Consider the following 24,047-nt stretch of genomic DNA (forward strand, 5'->3'; position numbering starts at 1 on the left):
AATATCAATCAAAAGAGAAGATTTTCAACTTTTTTACGTTGTGGTCCGAACCTCCTATCTCATTCCGTCTTCACACAGAAAGCGTTCGAAACTTCATATAGGGTCTCTCAGACCCACTTACGTGTTTAAGGGTTAAGAACATATCATTTGTACAGTCTTTGCAAAATAAATTAAAATTGGAAATGTATTAATATTCATATTTTAAATTAAACTATACACATATAAAATGTGTAAATAACATTTTTATTTAAAAATATATTTGTATAGTTTATTTATTTTATCATTAAAGGAGAAGAGGATAATATGCCATCCATTTTCATTTTATAAAATAATTTTGTTTCTAATTAATATTTTCTATTAAAACTTGAACGATTATCTTTGTCAAAGTGTTGTTTCACAGATTCTAGGCTCAAAGTATGAGCTTTTTGAGATTTTTATTATTTAAGACATAATTTATAAAAATCTAATGCACTGCATAATCGGCAAAAAAAAAGTGGTTGTAATATGGCTATCAATAAAAATAATTTAAAAAAATTAGTTTAGTTTTAAAAAAACATAGTATCTTGTTACAAAATTTTTTTACAATATATTTTTAACTTTCCATTATTTAGAATTTTATTGATTTAGAATTTTCCGGCGTTCAGAAACTTTAAAAATACCATTAGAAATTTAATTAGAAATATCATTTTATCCCTGTTTAACATGAAACAACAAACATAAAATAATGTCTTTAATTTTTCTAGATACCGCTCTGTAGAATGACAATCCATCTATCAAAGAAATATTTCGATCTAAAAATTTCGCTGAAAAAACCTATATTAATGAAATTCCATGTTATTGTTTTAACTTTGTATAACTCGAAATGTGTATAGCCAAATAAAAAGGTAAATAAAAAAAAAAAACACTCAAGTATATGTACATTCGTGTAATAATATACTCAAGTTTAAGAATAATAAGAAAGTATGTGTAATTAAAGATTAAAAGTGTACTTTGAAAAAGTTTAAAAGTACTCAAAAGTAAAAATGCCTTATAACAATTGTCAGTTATTAGAGGAGAAGAGGTTAATATGGCACCCATTTTCATTTTATTGAATAACTTTGTTTATAATTATTTTTTATTGAAACTTGAACGACATTCGTCAGAGTGTTGTTTGATAGATTCTAGACTCAAAGTAATGAAATATTTATTATTTAGGACATGATTTACAAAAATCGAATGCACTGTATAATCGGTGGAAGAAAAAGAGTAGTTGTAATATAGCTATCCAGAAAAATAATGTTAAAAAATTAGTTTGGTTTAAAAGAAACACACGTTCTTACAAAATTATATATTTTTAATTTTTTATTGTTTAAAATTTTCCTGATTTAGAATTTTCCTGCGTTCAGGAACTTTAGAAATACCATTAAAAATTTCATTAAAAATATCATTTTATCTCTGTTTAACATTAAACAACAAGCATAAAATGATGTCTTTAATGCTTCTAAACACCACTCTTTAGAATGACAATCGATTAATTGAAGAAATAGTTCGACATAAAAATTTCGCTTGAAAAACCATATTAACAAAATTCCATGTTATTGCTTTAACTTTGAATAATTCGAAATGTATACGGCCGAATAAAAAGTTAAATAACAAAAAAGCACTCGAGGGTATGTACCTTCGTGTGATAATACACTCACGTTTAAAAATAATGAGGAAGTGTATGTAATTAAAGGTTAAAAGTGTACCTTGAAAAAGTTTAGAAGTGCTCAAAAGTAAAAATGCCTAGTTAATAACAGTTGTCAGTCATTATGTATTGGCATATTAACATCACTAAAAAACGGCGGGCTAATAAACGAATAAGCAATTGTTAGAATAGGTCACCTAATAACGGAAATAATAGGGGTAGCCATATTGTCCAGAGTAGCCATAATACCCTCTTCTCCTCTATGTATTGGCATATTAGCATTACTAAAAAACAGCGGGCTACTAAACAAATAACTCCATAAGTAATTGTTAGAATACGTCACCTAATAACGGAAATAATAAGAGTAACCATATTGTCGACAGTAGCCATAATACTTCTATTTAAAAGAATTTCCGTGAAGTTTTATTACGGCTTTAAGTGTATAAAAAGGTGTAATCACTAGTAACTTTATTAGAGAAGAAAAGGAGGTGGTAGAATACTATTTTGTATTTTTTTTTAAAATAACTCAATCAATATTAATAATTCTAACAATACAATTCTTATCAACATCAGTTTATCAGCCATAGAATTCTATCAATCACCCTACAGGTAAAATTTTATCGAGTATATAGAACAAACATAATTTACAATTTACTGAAAAGGGAGAAAAAAAGGTTTTTGTGAAATCAGCTACTTTTAATGCCTCAGTTGAGTTGATTAATTGTAAGATCTCCGTCCCGGAAAGTTGAAAGGTCCCATATTTGATCTCTGGGGTATTGTTTTGTAACAAATCTTCACAGTTTTTTTGGAAGAAAAAGATTCTTACATTTAAATGCTAATTAACATCATTTATTATTAAACTACTTTTCAATTTAATAACGTGATATTACTAATTCTTCAACATAGAACTATATTTTATAACTGATAAAAAATGCATTCAGAGCGCAGTTTAGTAAATTTGAAAAGGTACATAAAATCACACAATAAATATCAACACTAAGATCTAGCCATAACTGTTAAGGTATTTCGTTTATATTGTGTTTTCACATTTCGGTCGAAATACTTTATTCAGAGTTATAAAGTTAAACACATATTTATATTAACTTTATTTGTTATGACTTTGTAATACAGAATAAGTGACGTCTAATCTTTTGAAATGTCGCTTTTTACTTTAGAAATGTAATTTAAATCATCATAATATAATTATAACTTCGTTTTATTGTAATGTTCGAGATTTATAATTTCGTGATTTTTGCAATAAAAGCTTTGAAGAGGACCAAGTAATGTCAAAATATGTCCTGTAATAAATAATTATACATTTTTGTAAACTTCATTAAAATAAAAAAATTTAGATCCATTAAATTAAAGTTTGCTCGTTAATTTGGCCTAATATTTATTTCAACTTGCTTTTAAATGTTGTTTAGAATCATGATTTTGACATACATCAAAGTGGGATTCTCTTAAAATTTTTCATACATGTGAATTCGGAAATATTCTGAGATTTCTTATCCCACAATTTTAAAAAAATACTTGACTTTTTAAAATTTTATAACATTTTATCAAAAATTATAAAACAAAAAATAATAGAAATCTTAAGATATTTCATAATTAACAAATCTAAAAAATTCTGAGAAAAAATGCAGACATTCTGAGTATTTATAAAAAGTATTCCAATTCTTATATAAAAATCTGAAAAAATCTAAAATTATAGATATTTTGAAAAAAATCTAAAAAAATTATCACCAGGAGTCTGTACATGTAACTCGGACTTGCTCGGACCGCGTACGCGTAACTGGTAAATTATCTCTTAGGGTAAAACATGGACATAACCATTTAAGACTCACTCTGTATACATGGTGATCCATAATAGTTAGAATAATTATTTACCATAAGAGATAACTTGCTGATTTCACTCCATATAAATTACATGGAGTACAGTCGGTAAGTTATCTTTCATGGTAAATAGTTGTTCCAACCATTATAGATCACCCTGTATACATACTCGTATATAAATATACAGGGATTGGACAAAATAATATGAATACCTGACATATACACCATATTTATTTATTAATAAGGACCACCATTTGTTTGTAAAACAACTGCAATTCTTTGCGGAATAGATTCGTAGAGTGTCTGAATAGTTTTCAACAAAATGTTGTCCCTTGTACCAAAACATCCGCCAATTGCTTCAATAATGTTGGAGATGGAAATTTGCTCCTTATTCTCTGCTCTAAAACTCTCCACAACGGTTCAATTATGTTAAGGTCTGGCGATTGTGCTGGCCAAGGGAGATGTTTGGTAATATTCTGATGCTCCTCAAACCAAGACTGAATCTTTTTGGCTGTGTGTATGGGTACATTATCATCTTGGAATATGGTAGTGTTTGGCAGCAGTATGCTAGTCATAGTAAGAACATCATCATTGAGAATGTCGAGATATTCATTCGTAATAATCCAGCTAGTAATGTGAATGAGAGGACCAGCTGAACACCACGATATAGTCGCCCAAATCATAACAGAACTTCCCCCATGCTTGACTGTAGGAAGCAGGTAGTCCGGATCGTAGGCTTCTTTTGGGGTTCTCCATACATAAACCCGGGCGTTAATAGAAAACAATATGAATAATCGGACTATACCACATTCTTCCAATCATCAAGTGTCCAGGTTTTATGATCGTGGTACCACTTCTTTCGCAGCTTCCATTATAGTGGGTTTTGCAATTGCAGCACTTCCATGAATGTTAGCTTTGTGGAGTTCCCGCCGTACTGTTTTTTGTCGAAACAGTATTACTCAGGTGAGCGTTAAGTTCTGCTGTTACTTTTGCCGCAATAGTTTTATGTTGTCTGGCAACAATCCTTTTTAATGTACGTCGGTCTCTGTCAATTAACTTTAAGTTTCGTCCACTATTCCTCTTCGCCGATGATGTTTTACCATATTTTGTGTATGCTGTCATTACCGTGGATACTGTCGCTCGTGAGACGTTAAACAGTTCAGACGCTCCCGCTAACCAAGCACCAACAATTTGTCCTCTTTCAAAGTCTGAAAGATCACGCATTTCACCGATCGCTTGTTATAAGTATCGTAAAACAAAGCGTATAATACACTAAAATATAACCTACAAGATCTGCCACGTAAACTGCGCATTACAAATGCGTCGCATTATTTACACAGAAGCAGTGTTGCCAACATGTAACAAACTGTACTATATTGCATGGTATTCATATTATTTTGTCCAACATCTGTATTGTATATTAGACTGTTAAGAAAAAATAGTTTTTATTTTTTCTCAGCCTCTTGGCTCGAAAAATTCTATTTCACGTCAAAAGTACACCCTTAATTTTTATCAAGAATTTCTCAAAATTATAATAAAGTTCATTTTTATTAAGTTTTTTTCTGAATAATGAAACTCAAAATTTACAGCATTTTGATGTAAAATACATAATATCAAAAAAAATATGAGTTTTACATCAATTAAAAATATGAGCTTTACATCAATTGATTCGTCCCATTATTCTGTGCATAAAAGTATTAAAGTAAGATTATTCAAAAACTGAAAGTTTTACAAGATTTTTTTTATTTCTTATCAAAATACTGTAACTTTCAAATCTCATAACTCAAAAAGTACTTGAAAAAAAACTTCATTATAGTGTTTTGAAAAGCTCTTCACATTAAGTATTAAATTTTAGAATCAAAAATAGTGTTTTATTTTAAAAAATTAATATGACATTGACCACGCCACACGAGGTCAAATCAATGATATCGACAAACAATAGTTGTCTCCCTTGGAGGGAGAAAGAAGCCTTCTTCTGTTTCCCTCCGAGCCATACAACTATTGTTTGAAACATTTCTTCGTATGTTGCGTAATTTCAGAAATATCCGCCTGGGGAAATTAAAATAAAACTATAAAACTTTACTGAACATATATTCTTTTAAGAAGATCCTAAAACTATAAAAACTTCTTTGGTATTATAAATTTTTTTCAAACGAGAATCGAGAGGCACGCGAGCATGACGAAGGTTAATGGGGATAGCGTTAAGGCCAGGCAAACAGACTAACACTCTTTGTTCAATATACTTATGAATATATCATCTGTCCTTATTTTTCAATTTTAACATCATTTATCAAGGAACTATCTACTGCTCTGTTTTATTCTCCCACTGATTTTTGTACGCAAACATACAGACAAAATTTTTCTAGTCATAAATATTTATATAACGCATCTAAGCTCATTCCTAAAAGCACAGTATTATTTTTTTATGTTATCTAGTATCGGGAAACTTGTTTTATACGTACAAAGTATGCACTTTTATGTAAAGCAAATATTGCTACGAGTCGAAACTAAAAGCCCATAACAAAACTGTAATTTTTCAATTCTTTCTGTTTTACTTTAAAATAATTGCGCAGTGTGCGTTATTGTCTATTATTTCAATTGCGGAGAGTTTTTAAATCTGTAAATGTAAATCAAAAATCAATGACAAAAAAATTTGGCCAGTAAAGAAAGGACAAGTTTAGAAACCCCTTAATGTTCTATTAAAAAATAAAAAAATTGATAAATATAAAAAGGAGAGTCTGAAAAATTATTTGCTTTGTAATAACGTGTTTACTTCATAAAATAATATTAAATACACTACTCAAAAAAAAATAGGGAACACTTTCCAGACACCAAAAATTAGGCTATTTTCAAATGACTAACTCGGTAAAAAATCATCATAGGTAAAAAATAAAAAAAGTATTTTGAAGCTTGAAGATCGAGCTTTAACGTTCTACTAGCAGATTTTCAAAATTCTTTTAACTTCCTTGTCTTACGCAGTAAAAAAGCACACCTTGTTTTGTTCGTTAAAATTTTGTATTTTTGACCCTTTGCAGATCGACCAACAAATTTTTTTCGAATAATTCAAGTAAAATTTCATAAACTACAACATTTTACCTACAAAATGCTTTTTTAAAAATTTCTCTACGATTTTTTTTGACCGAGTTACGCAACTTTGAAGCTAAACCTGCATTTTTTACAAATGATATCCGTACTCCGTGAAAAATCATCGTAGACAAAAAATCAAAAAACCATTTTAAAGCTCGAAGTTTCAGTTTTAACATGCTATTAATGGTTTTCAAAAATTTTCTCAATTTCTTAGTACTATGCCCCAAAAAAGATACACTGTTTTTTCCTTAAAATAACGTATTTTTAACAGCCTGTAGCTCAATAAAAAAATTTTTCTCGACAAATCCAATGCAAGTACCATAAAGTATGACATTTTCTCTACAAAATGCTTTTTTTAAAGTTTTTTCTACGATTTTTTTTGACCGAGTTACAAGACTTCGAAGATATACATTTTTTACAGTACATTTTTCCGAAAAATGACGTCTACCGCTGACATTAGCATTACCCAACGTGCACCACGTGGAGGTTGTCGGTCGGATTTTTGCACATCGTGTGTGTGTGTGTGAGAAAGTGTGTGTGTGTGTGTGTGTGTATCGCAGCAGAGATAAGGACCCCGCAGTTCGTCACTTCTGCAGTATTTAATGACTCCAAACCCTCTCTGCTGTGTGTGTGTGTGTGTGTATGCGTGCGCGCGCATAAGTGTTCAATAGTGTGTATTTCTTCCTCTCTGATCAATTACTGCTTGCAAGCGTTCTCGCATATTTATACATCTTGCAATACGATCTTGCGAAATGTTGTGCCAAATTTCCGTTAAAATTTCTCCCAATTCTTCTAAATTTCGCGGCTGTTCCTCGCGACGCCTTAATCGTCGTTCCATTTCATCCCAAATGTGCTCGATTGGATTTAAGTCCGGGCTATTGGCGGGATGATTTAACAGTCTAATTGCGTGTCGTTGAAAAAAACGTCGCGTTATATTCGCCGTATGAGGTCGAGCAGTGTCCTGCATAAAAATAAAGTTCCGACAGGTTCGATTTAATAGCAAAACGTGTGGTCGTAGAATATCGTTGATATAACGAACACCCGTCATTGCCGGAGGTGGCAGGATCACTAGATTACTTCGTCTTGTAAGTGATATACACCTCCACACCATCACGGAACCGCCGTTGTAGGATCGTATTGGCATAACGCAACGTCGATCATAGCGTTCATTTCGTCGACGCCAAGTACGTATACGAGCATCATTGCCATAAAGGCAAAAACGTGATTCGTCGGAGAAATATACATTTCTCCAATCCCTAGCGGTCCAATTTATGTGATCGCGCGCAAATTGATAACGTATTTGGCGATGTACGAGTGTGAGTCTTGGTACTTGTGCACAAACACGAGAACGAAGACCGGCTTCTCTCAAACGGTTGCGAATTGTTTGTTCGCACACGTGGCGCAAATGAATGTCATCGCGAATGTTTCTTGCGGTAATTATTCGTCTTTCTAATGAATAACGAACAATGGCTCGATCTTGTCTATTTGTCGTTAATCGAGAACGACCACTACCTTCACGTCTCGTGTAATTTCCCGTGTCCCACCAATATCTTGCGCCACATCACGCATACTAAAACCTTGTTGCAAAAGCGCAATTATGCGTGCAACTTCTACGGCCGATAAATGTCTACGCGGCATTTTGAAAATTCCGTGTCGCTTATCACACTGCGAGAATCGCCGGCGTACTAAACAAAATTTTATTGTATTGAGCATGCAATGTTTACATATGGTCATCTTTGCCTAAAAAGAGATTTTTTTAGACTAAGACGACTATATGTTTACAGTACACACACACACGACACACACACACACACACACACACACACACACACACACGCACGCACGCACGCACGCACGCACGCACGCACGCACGCACGCACGCACGCACGCACACGCACACGCACACGCACACGCACACGCACACGCACACGCACACGCACACGCACACGCACACGCACACGCACACGCACACGCACACGCACACGCACACGCACACACACACACACACACACACACACACAGCAGAGAGGGTTTGGAGTCATTAAATACTGCAGAAGTAACGAACTGCGGGGCCCTTATCTCTGCTGTGATACATACACACACACACACACACGCGCACACGCACACCCACCCACACACACACACACACACACGCACACGCACACACGCACACACGCACACGCACACACACACACACACGCACACACGCACACACACGATGTGCAAAAATCCGACCGACAACCTCCACGTGGTGCACGTTGGGTAATGCTAATGTCAGCGGTAGACGTCATTTTTCAGAAAAATGTACTGTAAAAAATGTATATCTTCGAAGTCTTGTAACTCGGTCAAAAAAAATCGTAGAAAAAACTTTAAAAAAAGCATTTTGTAGAGAAAATGTCATACTTTATGGCACTTGCATTGGATTTGTCGAGAAAATTTTTTTTATTGAGCTACAGGCTGTTAAAAATACGTTATTTTAAGGAAAAAACAGTGTATCTTTTTTGGGGCATAGTACTAAGAAATTGAAAAAATTTTTGAAAACCATTAATATCATGTTAAAGCTGAAACTTCGAGCTTTAAAATGGTTTTTTAATTTTTTGTCTACGATGATTTTTCACGGAGTACGGATATCATTTGTAAAAAATGCAGGTTTAGCTTCAAAGTTGCGTAACTCGGTCAAAAAAAATCGTAGAGAAATTTTTAAAAAAGCATTTTGTAGGTAAAATGTTGTAGTTTATGAAATTTTACTTGAATTATTCGAAAAAAATTTGTTGGTCGATCTGCAAAGGGTCAAAAATACAAAATTTTAACGAACAAAACAAGGTGTGCTTTTTTACTGCGTAAGACAAGGAAGTTAAAAGAATTTTGAAAATCTGCTAGTAGAACGTTAAAGCTCGATCTTCAAGCTTCAAAATGCTTTTTTTATTTTTTACCTACGATGATGTTTCACCGAGTTACAGTCATTTGAAAATAGCCTAATTTTTGGTGTCTGGAAAGTGTTCCCTATTTTTTTTGAGTAGTGTATAATTTTAATTAGGTTAGAAAGGAATAAAACATATTGTATAATCAAGTGCAGAAGGAGAAATAAAAAATGTAATAAAACTGTAATAGAAAGAAAAAAGTAAAAAAAGAAAAAAGGAAGAAAAAAAGAAAAAGAAAAGAGGGAAAAAAAGGAAAGAGGATGAAAAAAAACAAGAAAAATAAGAAAACGGAAAATAAAGATAAGGAAAGAAGGAAGATTAAATAATGACAAAGAAAAAGAATGAGAAAAACTGCTTGTAGGCAAAAAATTAAAATAATTTTTTTTTAAATTGTTGGCTAATAGCATTTTATCTTTATAATTATGTACTCTAATTTTAACTTTTCTAATGATTACTTAATTATAACAAACGATAATTGTCTACGTTACGCTAATCTTATCAATTAATCTCTTATAATAGCAATGTATGTGAGTTTTGAATATCAAAATTTATCTTAAATTTTAGTCTTAAAAAGCCTTTAATTTAGTTAACCCCTCTCGGCACCTTTCCTCCTAACTAAAAGATCACGTTAGGCCCGATCCTGAGTTAAAGAGACTCAACTCTCTTACTCAAATCAGGGCTGACAATCGCACAACTTCTTAAAAAGTGTTAAAGCGTGTCTTCGCGTGCTGACCCTCATTTCGAAGTCCCAAAGTGCGTTCGCCCTCGTGCCTTACGCCCGATCAGTACGGCCACAAGTTAAAGCAATTTATTGCGACCTTCCCTGCCTTGTCCGTATTACAGGTAGCCCACCCTTTCTACCTTTCCTTTAAGGCTGAACGTAACAGTGTTATATATTTTAATTTCAGATAATCGTTCTCATTTTAATGTTATTAAAGATGATACATGATATCTTTTGTGTATAAACTTTATGTCAAAACATAAAATATAATGATACACATTAAATTCAATGTTATTTAGAATTTACATTTAAGGCCTTCAAGATAGATTAAAATTAAAAAATTAATATGTAACATACTTTTGAAAATTACATAAAGAGTATAAACCTATTAAAATTTCTGCTATTTGCAAAATTGAAATTCAGCTTTTATAAAAACGTAGCAACTAATGATAAGTAACCATCCTATAATGTCAAAATAGACTATAACAAAGTAATTTTAACATTTGTTTTTAGAATTCAACTTAAATACAAAATATCGTAATATTCCATCAAATATATTCTATAACCGCCACCTTTCCTTTACTGTTTGTAGATGTGTCATTGGAAGTAATTGTATTTAAAAACAACTTAATATATGTCAACTGCATGCACTTAAAACCAAAAAATAATTTTAAAAATATGTTTTTATTTTTTTTCGACACGTTCCACAAAATTGAAAAATGTGAAAAAAATTTGAAATATAATATGTCACATAACTTATCCAACCCCCCTGAATTAAGAAAAAATGACCAATATTTTAGATCAAGAGAAAACGCGATTTAAAAAATTCTAGATATAAAAAAATAGAATTTTCAGCAAAAAACAATAAAAAAATGATAGGTTATGTATATGGATACTCTTTATAATCATAAATTATTTTGTAAAGGTTAATTTAAATTTAACAAAAAAAAAATATTAATGAAAAATCATATTTCTTGCGGTATCTCAAAATTGTGGGAATTTTTTAAAATAAAACTTGGCACAAAATTTTTTTTTATCTGGGTGGATATTTTGCCCTACATAACGGTTGATTACGCGCAGGGCTCAAAATCACTCTCCTTATTACACTATACCCATAAACACAAAAAATATATTTGCAATAAGAATTTACAATAACTGTTTTAAAAACGTCAAAATAAGTGTTTTTATAAATCGTCATAATTACAATGGTCTTCGAGTAAAACTGTTATTGTTTTTTTTGTCTAAACTTTATAAAAAAAACTAAAAACTGTTAACTTATTGTAAAATAGTTATTGTAAATTCTTATTGCTTATATATTTTTTGTTTATAAGCAATTTTAATTTAATTATAGAAGAGCGTTTTTAAATTATTTAAAAAAAATAACATTTTATATAAAAAAATTTAAATAAAAAAAGTCTCATTCGCGGGAATCGACCTAGAACTCCAAACATAACAGTTATCAAAATCATCATCCTAATGCCGTACACTATGCTGTTGACTCGACAATAGTTCTGTAATGGTACTATAGATACTGAAAATATTTAATTGTCATTTTTTCAAGAATGCCTTATTTGCGCAACTTACTTTTATTTTGATGTTAGTTGGAGGCATAAAATATTAATAGTTCATTACTAAAATAAAGATTTCTTTAATAGAACATTATCTTTTTCTATTTCAGTAACATATATAATACCAGGTGTACAAGTATGAAATGCGGATTTGAGACAACAGACGGTGCACCAATGCAGTGTGTAGCATAAAGATTTGACGTATATGCCTTGTGCGTCAACAAGAGCGCACAAGTGATAAATTAAAAAAGTGTTTGCATAGTATTGTTTTGTTGTGTTCAATATGTCAAAATTTGTGTCAAATAAAGAGCATTCGCAGACAGTGTTAATTTTTTGTTTTCATTTAAAGAAAACTGCTGCTGAATCATCAAGAGGCGCGGTCGCGTCTCGTGCCAATTAAAAAAAAAAAAACGAGAAAGACCGACGCCTCTTTTACGCGAGTCAGCGAGTTCAAGCATAACAAGATTATCAGATTTCAGCAATGGCTGAACCGATCAAGTTTAAAGTCGTCTCATTCGATAGCTTGGGAAAAATTGCATATATTTTAAAGTGTTTTTATTTTTTCTCTCCGTGCCGTACGAGCGGAGATATCGCGATGCAAATTCTAATTTCTACATTTTTCTGTAAGATACGTCTCCTTGGTCGTCGCCCTCAGGAATTCTCCCTTTCACATTTTCGACACAGTGTGGCGCTCGCTACTACACTATCAGCATCTATGCGGTCACGTGATGCACCATGTGATGTGCATCACGTGACCGCGATCATGATTGTGCGTATGATAGGTTTCCTAACCTGTAACCTGAATCGTCAATAATATCTCGGTTTGCGGGGCAAACGACACATTTTTCTGCCGAATTCTTTCGCATGGTGCAAAAATGCGTTGAATAAACCTATTATTAATGAATATGTGCAGTTAAAAATATATATTTTGCATTAACTAGAGTCAATATTATTATATATTATACTCCTACGAGTGCTACGTATAAAATTTTTCGAGTGTCATAAGAAGATATGATTTACAAAGTGCACATGAATATGGTAATGAAACGAGGTTAATTAGATCGGATGCACCTTATTAAATCTATTTTTATCTTTCTATATTTCTCCAATGCATATTTACCTTTCTCAGCAAAAATGTAGTTCGCTTTCTCAGGTCTGCCTCTAAGTCATGCTTTTTTAATTCTAGCGTTAATGTAAATGTATATTTTTAATGAATTGACGTTTGAAACAAGTGTCAAATAATTGAATAAAGATATAAAAATGATTCCAATACCTGGTGTACGTGTAATTTTACAAGTTGAGTTTCAGAGGCCTCAACGTTGCGTGTACTTTCTGGTTTCAGAAATTTCTAATTGGATTAATTAATAAGTAAGGTACGTACATTTTGAATCCTGTTTATTAAAAAAGTTAATAAAGTAAGTGTAACTTTTACAATGTATATAGAGTTTACTGAAAACTAGTTAAAATAATACATGATATTAAATATGCTCTCTGTGTTACAAAATGAATTATCTTTTATAAGAAAAAATATCTTTTATAAGACGCTCAGAAATATTATTAAATATCAGGTAACAGCGAGATTAACACATATTATTTATTTACAATTAACATTTATTTTGTAACACAGCGAGCATATTTAATATCATATATTATTTTAACTACTTTAGTGAACTCAATATATATTGTAAGAGCTACACTTAACTTTGTTAACTTTAATAAACAGGATTCAAAATGTACTTACCATACTTATTAATTAATCTAGTTACAAATTTCTAAAACCAGAGAGAATACGCAGCGTTGAGACCTCTGAGACTCAACTTGTAAAATTACACATATTTTTATATCTTTATTCAATCATTTAACACTTATTTCAAACGTCAATTCATTCAAAATATACATTTACATTATGCTAGAGTTAAAAAAGTATGACTTAAAGGTAGACCTGAGAAAAAGCAAACCACATTTTTGCTGGGAAAAATATGCATTGGAGAAAGATAGAAAGATAAAAATAAATTTAATAAGGCTCATGCAATCTAATTAGCTATGTTTCACTATCATAATCATATGCACTTTGTCAATCATATCTTATGACACTTAAAAAATTTTATACGTAGCATTTGTAGGAGTATAATGTAATATTGACTCTAGTTAATGCAAAATATATATTTTTAACTGCATATATTTATTAATAATTCACTTATTCAACACGTTTTTGTACAAGACAAACGAATTCGGCTGAAAAAAGTGCATAACATATAATCTTGTCTATACAAGAGACATATTATTTATTGTGGATGGGAGTTGAGGTTAATTATATTCACGTAAGCAGTTTTTGATTTGCTTGGTATATATATATATATATATATATATATATATAGTGCGTGTTGGTGTGTGTGTGTGTGTGTACACACACACACACACACACACACACACACACACACACATACACACATTATAATCTTACTTGTAAGTTGAAATCATGACATCACAAAAAATAAATATATTGCTTAACACTACAAAAACGAGTGATATCAGTACAAAATTACCTTTTCAAAAAAAAGGTAAAAAAAGGTGTCAATTTATGTGTGTGCGCGCGCACCTTATCTATAATTTTTTTTTAAAACTCAAGTGGTACTATTTTTTAATTCAACCTAAATGCTTTTTTTCCAAAAAATGTATGAAATCTTTAAATTGCGCCAATTATAAAGAGAATATATTGCTGTTTGAAATAACTGTTGTACTACTTTTAAGGAATAAAATGCAAGTGATAGTATATTTTAATATTATTTATTTTTTAAGTAAAACCCAAGTAGCGGTATCTTAAATTCCTTTTTAAATAAAATTCAAGTGATACTGTCTGTGTATTTTTATTGAAACATTTTTCTGTTCTAACCTAAGTGGATGTACTTAATTTAAAAAAGTTTCAATGAAATATGTAACATTTAATCTCAAAGAATTAAACAGAAATGAGAATGTTTTATTAAAATAAAAAATTTTTAAACTACAAAAATTGGCGCTGCTGTTTTACAACATTTTATTTAGATTATAGTTAGCAGTGCCAATTTTTTGTAGTTTAAAAATTTTTTATTTTAATAAAACATTCTCATTTCTGTTTAATTCTTTGAGATTAAATGTTACATATTTCATTGAAACTTTTTTAAATTAAGTACATCCACTTAGGTTAGAACAGAAAAATGTTTCAATAAAAATACACAGACAGTATCACTTGAATTTTATTTAAAAGGGAAATAAAAGGGAATTTTTATTTAAAAGGGAATTAAAGATACTGCTACTTGGGTTTTACTTAAAAAATAAATATACTATCACTTGCATTTTATTCGTTAAAAATAGTACAACAGTTATTTCAAACAGCAATATATTCTCTTTATAATTGGCGCAATTTAAAGATTTCATACATTTTTTGGAAAAAAAACATTTAGGTTGAATTAAAAAATAGTACCACTTGAGTTTTAAAAAAAAATTATAGATAAGGTGCGCGCGCACACACATAAATTGGCACCTTTTTTTTACCTTTTTTTGAAAAGGTAATTTTGTACTGATACCGATTACTTCGAGAAGCTTATGATGAATATGCTCCATCGCAAGATGCGTTTCGACGTTTCAAAAGTGATGATTTCGACGTTGCAGACAAGGAACATGAAAAATCACCAAGAAAAGATACAAAAATATAGAATTGCAAGCATTGTTGGACAAAGACAATTCACAAACACAAAAACCACTCGCAGAGCAATTGAGCGTTAGTCAACAAGCTGTTTCCAATTGCCTACAAAAGATGGGAACGATTCAGAAGGTCGGCAGATAGATACCACATGAGTTGAACAAGAGACAGATGAAGAGGCGCAAAAACACATGTAAAATTTTGCTCGAACGATACAAAAAAAAGTCGTTTTTGCATCGTATCGTTACTGAGGATAAAAAGTGGATATATTTTGAAAATCTCAAACGCAAAAAATCATGGGTAGACCCAGGTGCACCATTCACATCAACCGCAAGACCGAATCGTTTTGGCAAGAAGACGATGCTCTGTGTTTAAGTAGAATCAAAAAAGTGTGACCTATTATGAGCTGTTAAAACCTGGTGAAACGGTTAATACCAAACGCTACCAACAACTGATCGATTTGAACCGTTCGCTACTCAAAAAAACGATCAGAATATCGAAAAAAGCAACACAAGATCATTTTTCTCCCTGACAATGCTCCATCACATACGGCAAAATCGGTTCGCGACACGTTGGAAGCACTCAGCTGGAAAGCGCTAACCCAAGCGGATAACTCACCAAACTTGGCTCCTTCCAATTACCACTTGTTTGCATCGATGGCTCACACACTTGCTGAGCAGCGCTTTGGTTCGTACGAAAATGTAAAAAAATAGCTCGATGAATGGTTCGCGGCAAAAGGGGAAGATTTTTAGAGACGTGGTATCCACAAATTACCCAAAAGATGGAAAAAATGTATAACTAGCAATGAAGCATACTTTGAATAAATTACTTTTTAAAATTAATTACTTTCAAAAGTTTATAAATTAATATAAAAAAAAGAAATAAAAAATGTAGATAAGAGGAAAAAAAGTGTCAAATAAATAGTGTAAAAAAAGAAAGAAAAAAAAAACCAAAAAAAAAGAAATTTAAAATAAAAGATAAAAGAAAAGAAGATAGGAAAGCAAATAAATATATGCCAAAAAATGATATAAATTTTTAAGGCTCCTGAATCTTTAGCTGAGGACTCCGCGTTGACGGTAGCGACTTACTATAGCAAAAAAATTATAACTAACAGGCGTGAAACGTGACAAGCAAGGTCGGATTAGGACTCATCCCGCCCCTAGACAACTCTATTAAATCTTTACGCCCTTATTTAAGCCTCAACTTAAATTAATCAACTTTTATATTCTATTTTCTTCTTACATTATTTTATGTAAAAGATTGCAAAGATTAACTCTTAAACACATAAGTGGGTCTGGGAGACCTTCCCAAAAAAACTTTACTTTAATGCCATTTTATTTTAGTTAAACAATGAAGTTGGTCGATCATAGTAGTCGATAGAGAAGACTTCAAACTTTTTTCCACTTAGCCCTAATCTTTTTTCTCATTCCGTCTTCACACAGTAAGCAATCGAAAATCTAGGGGAATTTTCAATATGTGTTTAAGGGTTAATTATAATTATAGATGTTAAAATGTTAAAACATGTAGACCGCGTATAAATAAAATTATGTAATTTAAATTTTCAATTTGTTTAGTTTTATTAGAATATATTAATAATATTATTAACATTTACAATAAATAAGTATTTTATGTATAATTGTATAATTTTGCAACATGTTACTATGTAGTAACATGTTGCAAAATTATACAACTATATATAAAATACTTAGAGTTTGAGGAGTTGCGAGTCAGCACTCAAAATCAGCCATATTTAAAATTTTAACATATTCCAACTACGGTAAAATGTTTCGCTCCATGCCATCTTACTTTTTGACTAGCACTCGTCGCGTCAACACACAATCTAAATATTTCTCCAGATTTTCATTTTTAATTTTCTTCAAAAAGTTTTTTTGACCATTTGTATTTGTGATCTTACTTATTTTTTCGAACTGATTGCAAAATAAATATATTACAAAATTATTACTGGTAAACTACCGTTTCGATACACAACAGAAATTTTGCATAAACATTCAATGTGATTCAATTGATTATTATGTGGTCATTTTGATAATGTAGCATTTGGGGAATTGTGAGCCACTACATTTTTGCCATTTTTTCAACTTAAGTTGGCATTTTTCATGCGTATTTCACAATATTCATGCAAAATTTGGATGTTTTATGCAATTTCATAGTAAATTTAGTAGTTTTCGTATTAGGTCCGCAACTAAGTCCTCGCTGTTTTTTTTTTTTTTTTTTTATGAAAATGCAACTTTATTGTGAAAAAATGGGTAAAAATGAATCATTTAAAGTATTGCCAATCTCTAGCTACAACTTTTGTCCATCTTTCTGGCAGAGCTCAAACACCGTTACAATAAAAGTGTTCGTCTTTTGAGGCTATCCACAAATCATTTTTTGATGTCTTCATATAAGCGAAACTGCTAATCAGCCAGACCATGTGCCATCGATCGGAACAAATTATAATCGGACGGCGCAATATCTGAGAAATATGTCGAGTGGGGTAGGACTTCCCATTTGAGCGTTTCCACGTAGGTTTTAACGGATTTGGCAACATGAAGTCGAGCGTTGTCACGCAGTAGAATCACTTTGTCGTGCCTCTGCTTGTATTGTGGCCGTTTTTCGCACAGTGCTCGGCTCAGTCGCATCAATTGAAGTCGATATCGTTCCCTAGTGATGGTTTCGTTCTGTTTCAACAGTTCATAATAAATAACACCGACCTGGTCCCACCAAATACAAAGCATAACCTTCGCAGCGTGGATATTTGGCCAAACCGACGACGTAGAAGCATGACCGGGCAGTCCCCATGACTTTCTTTTCTTTGGGTTGCTTTAATGAATCCATTTTTCATCACCCGCCACGATGCGATGAAGAAAATCCTTCCTTTGTTGCCACTGGAGCAGTTGTTCACAGGTGAAAAAAAGACGCTCAACGTCCCTTGGCTTTAAATCATAAAGAACCCAAGTTCCTTGCTTTTGAATCATTCCCAACACATGCAATCGCTTCGAAATAGCTTGGTGGGTAACTCCTAATGCTGAAACAAGCTGTTCTTGCGTTTGGCACGGATCATCATCGAGCAATGCCTCCAATTCAGCATCTTCGAATGTTTTTGGCCTTCCTTCACGCGGACGGTCAACATCAAAATCACCGTTTTTGAAGCGACAGAACCAATCACGGCACGTTGTTTCACTTAAAGCAGCATCTCCGTAAACTTTGTGGAGCTTTCAATGCGCTTCAGTCGCCGTTTTCTTCGAATAAAATAAGAAAATCAACACTTCCCGCAAATGACGATTATTTGGCACAAAATCAGACATTTTCACACAATTAAAAGTATATAACGCCAAAACAAAATCACTAACGTGTCAACGCAGTTTGTTTACCATATATCTAAGCTTGGTTTATGATGTTTTGGATATGTCTAAATCGACCAGCACTTACTGCTGGAGCCATCTATTGACAAACAGCCGGAACTTAGTTGCGCATCTAATAATTTTTTCGTATTTTATTTGTAGATATAATCATCATGCCACGTCATAAGTATACTACTGTATTCAAAAAGTAAGGTGAATTTTTAATTTAAACTTCCCGCGCTAATCAATTCGAGCAAACTGTTTTAGTTTTATGTTGGTACTACTGTTAGTGACATCTGTGCCAAATTTCATGTGAATTTCATCATTAGTCATATAGTTACGCTTGTGTTTTCTAAACGACTAAAAGTGATTTTGGCGATTTTTACAATGTCTGAGCAAAGAAGTGCCATTAAATTTTGTTTGCGGAATGAAATTTCGGCTGCGGAAACGTGCAGAATGTTGCAGAGGGCCTTCGGTGAATCGACTATGTCGCAGAAAAATGTTTATAAGTGGTACAAAGACTTCAAAGAAGGCAGAGAACGTGCTGATGACTTGAAACGCTCCGAATGACCATCAACGTCAACTGATGAGCAACGCGTAAAGAAAATCAAGGAATTGGTGCTCGAAAATCGTCGATTGACAATTAGAGACCTTGTCGATATGGTTGGCATTTCAATTGGATCAGTTCAAACAATTTTGAAGGATCATTTGGGCCTTAGAAAAGTTAAATCTCGTTTGGTGCCAAAAACGGCATTGATTCTTCGTGAGTTTTTCGCCAAAAATTCCACTCATATCGTTCCGCAACCGCCTTATTCACCTGACTTAGCTCCGTGTGACATTTGGCTATTTCCCAAACTCAAAGGACCGCTCCGGAAACACCGCTTTGAATCTATTGAAAAAATTCAACGTGAATTGCTGCGCGCTTTGAAGGCTATACCGGGAAACGACTTTTTGGCATGCTTCGAGGAATGGAAAAAACGTTGGCATAAGAGCATTGTATCGGAGGGGGAATACCTTGAAGGGGATGAAATTGATTTGGATGAATAAATATTTTTCATTTTATAACAAAATTCACCTTACTTTTTGAACACAGTAGTACAAGTAAATCAGTAAGCCAGTGATCGATATTAATGCCACAGTGACTGCCATCCAAGTGGTAACAATTGAAGAAAGCGGGGCGGTCCGTTGGCCGAGCATATAATAACGATAGGAGCAAATTAACATTTTGAAACTAAATAAAGCAAACGTAGATTCTTCAACTGTTTCAAATGAAAAATTGGGCGATCTTGTTTCAGAAGAATTCTGCATCATCTGCAAAGATGTTATGCCGAAGAAATTGAACAAAAACAATTACATACATTGCAATGAATGCGATCAAACTGTGCACTTGAAATGTGCCAATTTGAAAACTGACTATTATACCTGTGTTCACTGCAAATCGGACTAATCAGATTATACGGACTTTATTTTTTTATCAGAATTATCTTAATTTTCTTTTTTCTATAACTTAAATAGAGAATAATCACCAAAATATGCTATTATCTTCCACTTTAAGTCGTAGCTCATAATTCCCAAAAAGTTTTAAAAATTCAAAAACTACACTTTTTTTCAAGCATATCAAAATTTTACGTTATGCCTTTCAATAAATTTCTAAAGCCAGTAGTGGCCTTTTGAGGTGTTGTGGCGACCGTTCGCTACATGCCCGAAAATTTGAAAACAATATTATTCAGGGCAACAATTAGCAATAATATTCGTCAGTTGAGATAAACATGCTGAGATAGCAAGAAACACGGTAGAAAAACATGCAGAATAGAGGAGAATCACAAACACAGAAAATAACAAACAGCTTCAAATCTGCGGACCAAACGGTCATCCGAAGCTGATATAAAGTGGGCGAGAGAGGAAACGCTCTCTCTCGCCAAGTAGCCTTTAAACTCAACGCGTCGTGTCATGTAACTCGGACATCATAAGAATTAAACTGAACCGACTAAAAGAACACTCGACTTCAAATTATTAAATTACTACCGCACTACCTCTTAACATCTAATCATATCTGAAGTGGTGACACCGACGTGATCGGGACAATTTTCCTTGTTTTTTGGCATTGAGACAGTTAAACGCGAATTTATTTTTTTGTGTGTGACATTTAACGCGAACTTGAACAGCGAAACCGCGCGAAATATGAGTGAGTGCACGAGCGGGACAAAAGGTGCAGCATGCCGATCATAAAGGATGGTGAAAACGCAATGTAGCGGCAGCAGGGAGAGCCGACAGTGCAGCCGCTTATGCAGCCGCTCGTGCAGCCGATGATGCAGCCGACAGGGCGAGCTGCTGTCGTAGAACCGGCAGGTTACTTCATGCCCGGTCCCGAGGTGAGCCGTGTCGGGATGCATATGCCGCAGTTCACGCCCGATGACCCTGAGCTGTGGTTCAGCATCGTGGACCGCAGTTTTCAGGCGGCCGGAATTACGGTGGATACAACAAAGTTCGGGTACGTGTTAACGGCAATCGATCCGCGTTATGCCACCGAAATACACGATATTATAATGAATCCGCCGGCGGAACGAGCGTACGAAACTCTGAAGACCGAGTTAATTATGCGTCTTAGTTTGTCACAAGAACATAAGACCCGTAGATTACTTGAACACGAGGAAATTGGTGACAGAAAACCGTCACAATTTTTGAGACATCTCCGCGGTCTTGCCGGAAACGTGGTCGGAGATCCGGTGCTCCGGACGATTTGGCTGAGCCGTTTACCAGCATATCTACAGCCACATCTCGTTACGCGCGCGACGGACACTCGATCAGCTCGCGGATATCGCGGACACGATTTTGGAGGCCACTCGAGTGCCCGCGCTCCAGGTAGCGGAAGCAGCACAAGCTCCCGCATTTAACAACCACCGCGTCGAGGATACGACGGCAGCCAAAGCAAGATTAGAATTAAGATTTGCACAGATGCGTCTAGCGTTACAACAGGAGATGGCGGAACAACTTGCATCTATTTGAAAATCTATCGAAGCTATCGGAGAGAGAAGAGCAGATGACCAGTCATGAAGGAAGCCGACGGCGGCCGCGCCCGCGTTCGAAGTCGCGTTCGCGTGATCGCGGTCCCCAGCAAACGGATTATGTTGGTATCACTGGCGTTTCGGGCCGGATGCTCGACGGAGTGACCCGTCCTGCACGAACCAACAGGAAAACGCGGTGGTCAGTCGCTAATGGCGACAAGCGATGCAGGCCACAGGACGCGTCGCCTTTTTATGACGGATTTAATGACCAAAATAAGTTTTCTTATTGACACGGATGCAGATCTTTGCGTCTACCCACAAAGATTAGTTCGAGGACAACAACAAAAGTCAGTGTACGAACTCTCAGCAGCAAACGGAACGATAATAAATACGTACGGCAGAGACTTTAACATTAAACTTCGGTCTGCGACGCGCGTTTACGTGGAGATTTGTCGCGAACGTATCAAGGCCAATTATCGGTGCGGATTTCCTTGCGTTTTTTGGATTGCTCGTCGATTTACGAAACTCCCGGTTGGTCGATCAGGTAACAAGTTTGATTGCACCGGGGCGTTATATTCGTTGCGATAAGCTCTGCGTTAAGACGGTCGCGGGAGAGACAACGTATCATCAATTATTAACATAATTCCCGGAGGTGACGAGACCGGGAGGACAACCCAGACGAACGGAGCACGGTACACGACATCACATTGAGACCACGCCGGGGCCACCTGTGGTATGCAAGCCACGGAAGCTTGCGCCGGAGCGTTTGGCTGCTGCAAGGACCGAATTTCGCAGATTAATTGAAACGGGAATCGTTCGGCCATCAAAGAGTAGTTGGTCGTCACCATTGCATTTAGTGCCGAAGAAAGGCGAGGAATGGCGACCTTGCGGTGACTATAGAGCATTAAACGCGCGAACGGTTCCGGATCGATACCCCGTACGGCATATAGAAGATTTTTCTCAGTCGTTGCAAGGGAAAGTAATTTTTTCCACCTTAGATCTCGTAAGGGCGTACCACCAGATTCCGGTGGCTGAGGAGGACGTCCCAAAGACAGCGCACCCTTCGGGATGTATGAATTTTTATATATATCCTTCGGTCTAAGAAATGCGGCGCAGACGTTTCAGCGTTTCATCGACGGCGTTCTGAGCGGACTCGATTTCTGTTTCGCTTATATAGATGACATTCTCGTGGCGTCGTCTTCGCCGGAGGAACACGAGGAACATTTAAAAATATTATTTGGACGACTGCAAGAGTACGGTGTAATTATTAATCCGGCAAAATGTATATTTGGCCAACCGGAGGTGGATTTCCTCGGTTACTTGGTGTCCGGTGAGGGCATTCGACCGCTGCCCGCGCGTGTAAAAGCAATCCTCGAATACCAAAGACCAGGAACGGCTAAAGATCTGAGAAGATACCTCGGCATGTTGAATTTTTACAGGAAGTTTTTGCCGGAAGCTGCAAAAACCTTGGCACCGCTCAATGACCTGCTGTACGATAACATCCGAGGTAAAACAGCGATATCGTGGACACCACAGGTCCAGGAACCATTCGAGGCATCGCAAGAAAGTTTGGCCAAGGCCGCTCTTCTTGCGCATCCGAGAATCAACTCGGAACTCGCCTTGTTTACGGCCGCGTCCGATCAGAGTGTCGGAGCGGCGTTACAGCAACAAGGAGAGAACGGATGGAAACCGTTAGCTTTTTTTTCAAAGAAGCTAAGCCCAGCCGAGTCAAAATACAGCGCGTTCGATCGCAAATTATTGGCCATCTACCTCGCCATCAAGTATTTCCAGCACATGCTCGAGGCGAGAGTGTTCATCATATACACGGATCATAAACCGTTGATTTTTGCTTTTAGGCAGAAACCGGAGAAATGCACACCGCGACAATTCCGTCATCTGGATTTTATAAGCCAGTTTACAACAGATATCCGGCATATGTCGGGCGACGAGAATATAGTGGCGGACGCATTATCAAAGGTAGAGGAGATGTAATCCCCTTTGGACTACCTCGCGTTAGCTGCAGCACAGGAGAACGACGAGGAACTGAAAGAGCACGCGCGACGAGAGACCGGTCTGCGCTTAGAGAGAATTAAGATTCCTGAAACAGGAGTTGCGGTATGCTACATCACGGCGACGGCGGCACCAAGGCCGTTTCTGACAAAAGCTTTTCGTCGAGCGGCGTTCGACAGCGTCCATAACCTGGCTCATCCGGGTATCAAAGCG

At 34.8% G+C, this 24,047-nt stretch overlaps 1 protein-coding gene across 3 annotated transcripts in view; it reads right to left on the reverse strand.

The window, feature by feature from the left end:
• Positions 1-24,047, reverse strand: part of LOC105194559 (protein mahjong) — a 126,243-nt gene that overhangs the window by 57,392 nt on the left and 44,804 nt on the right. The window lies entirely within an intron of this gene.

The sequence above is a fragment of the Solenopsis invicta genome, chromosome 2 (genome assembly GCF_016802725.1).
Source record: "Solenopsis invicta isolate M01_SB chromosome 2, UNIL_Sinv_3.0, whole genome shotgun sequence".
Taxonomy (NCBI): Eukaryota; Metazoa; Arthropoda; class Insecta; order Hymenoptera; family Formicidae; genus Solenopsis; species Solenopsis invicta.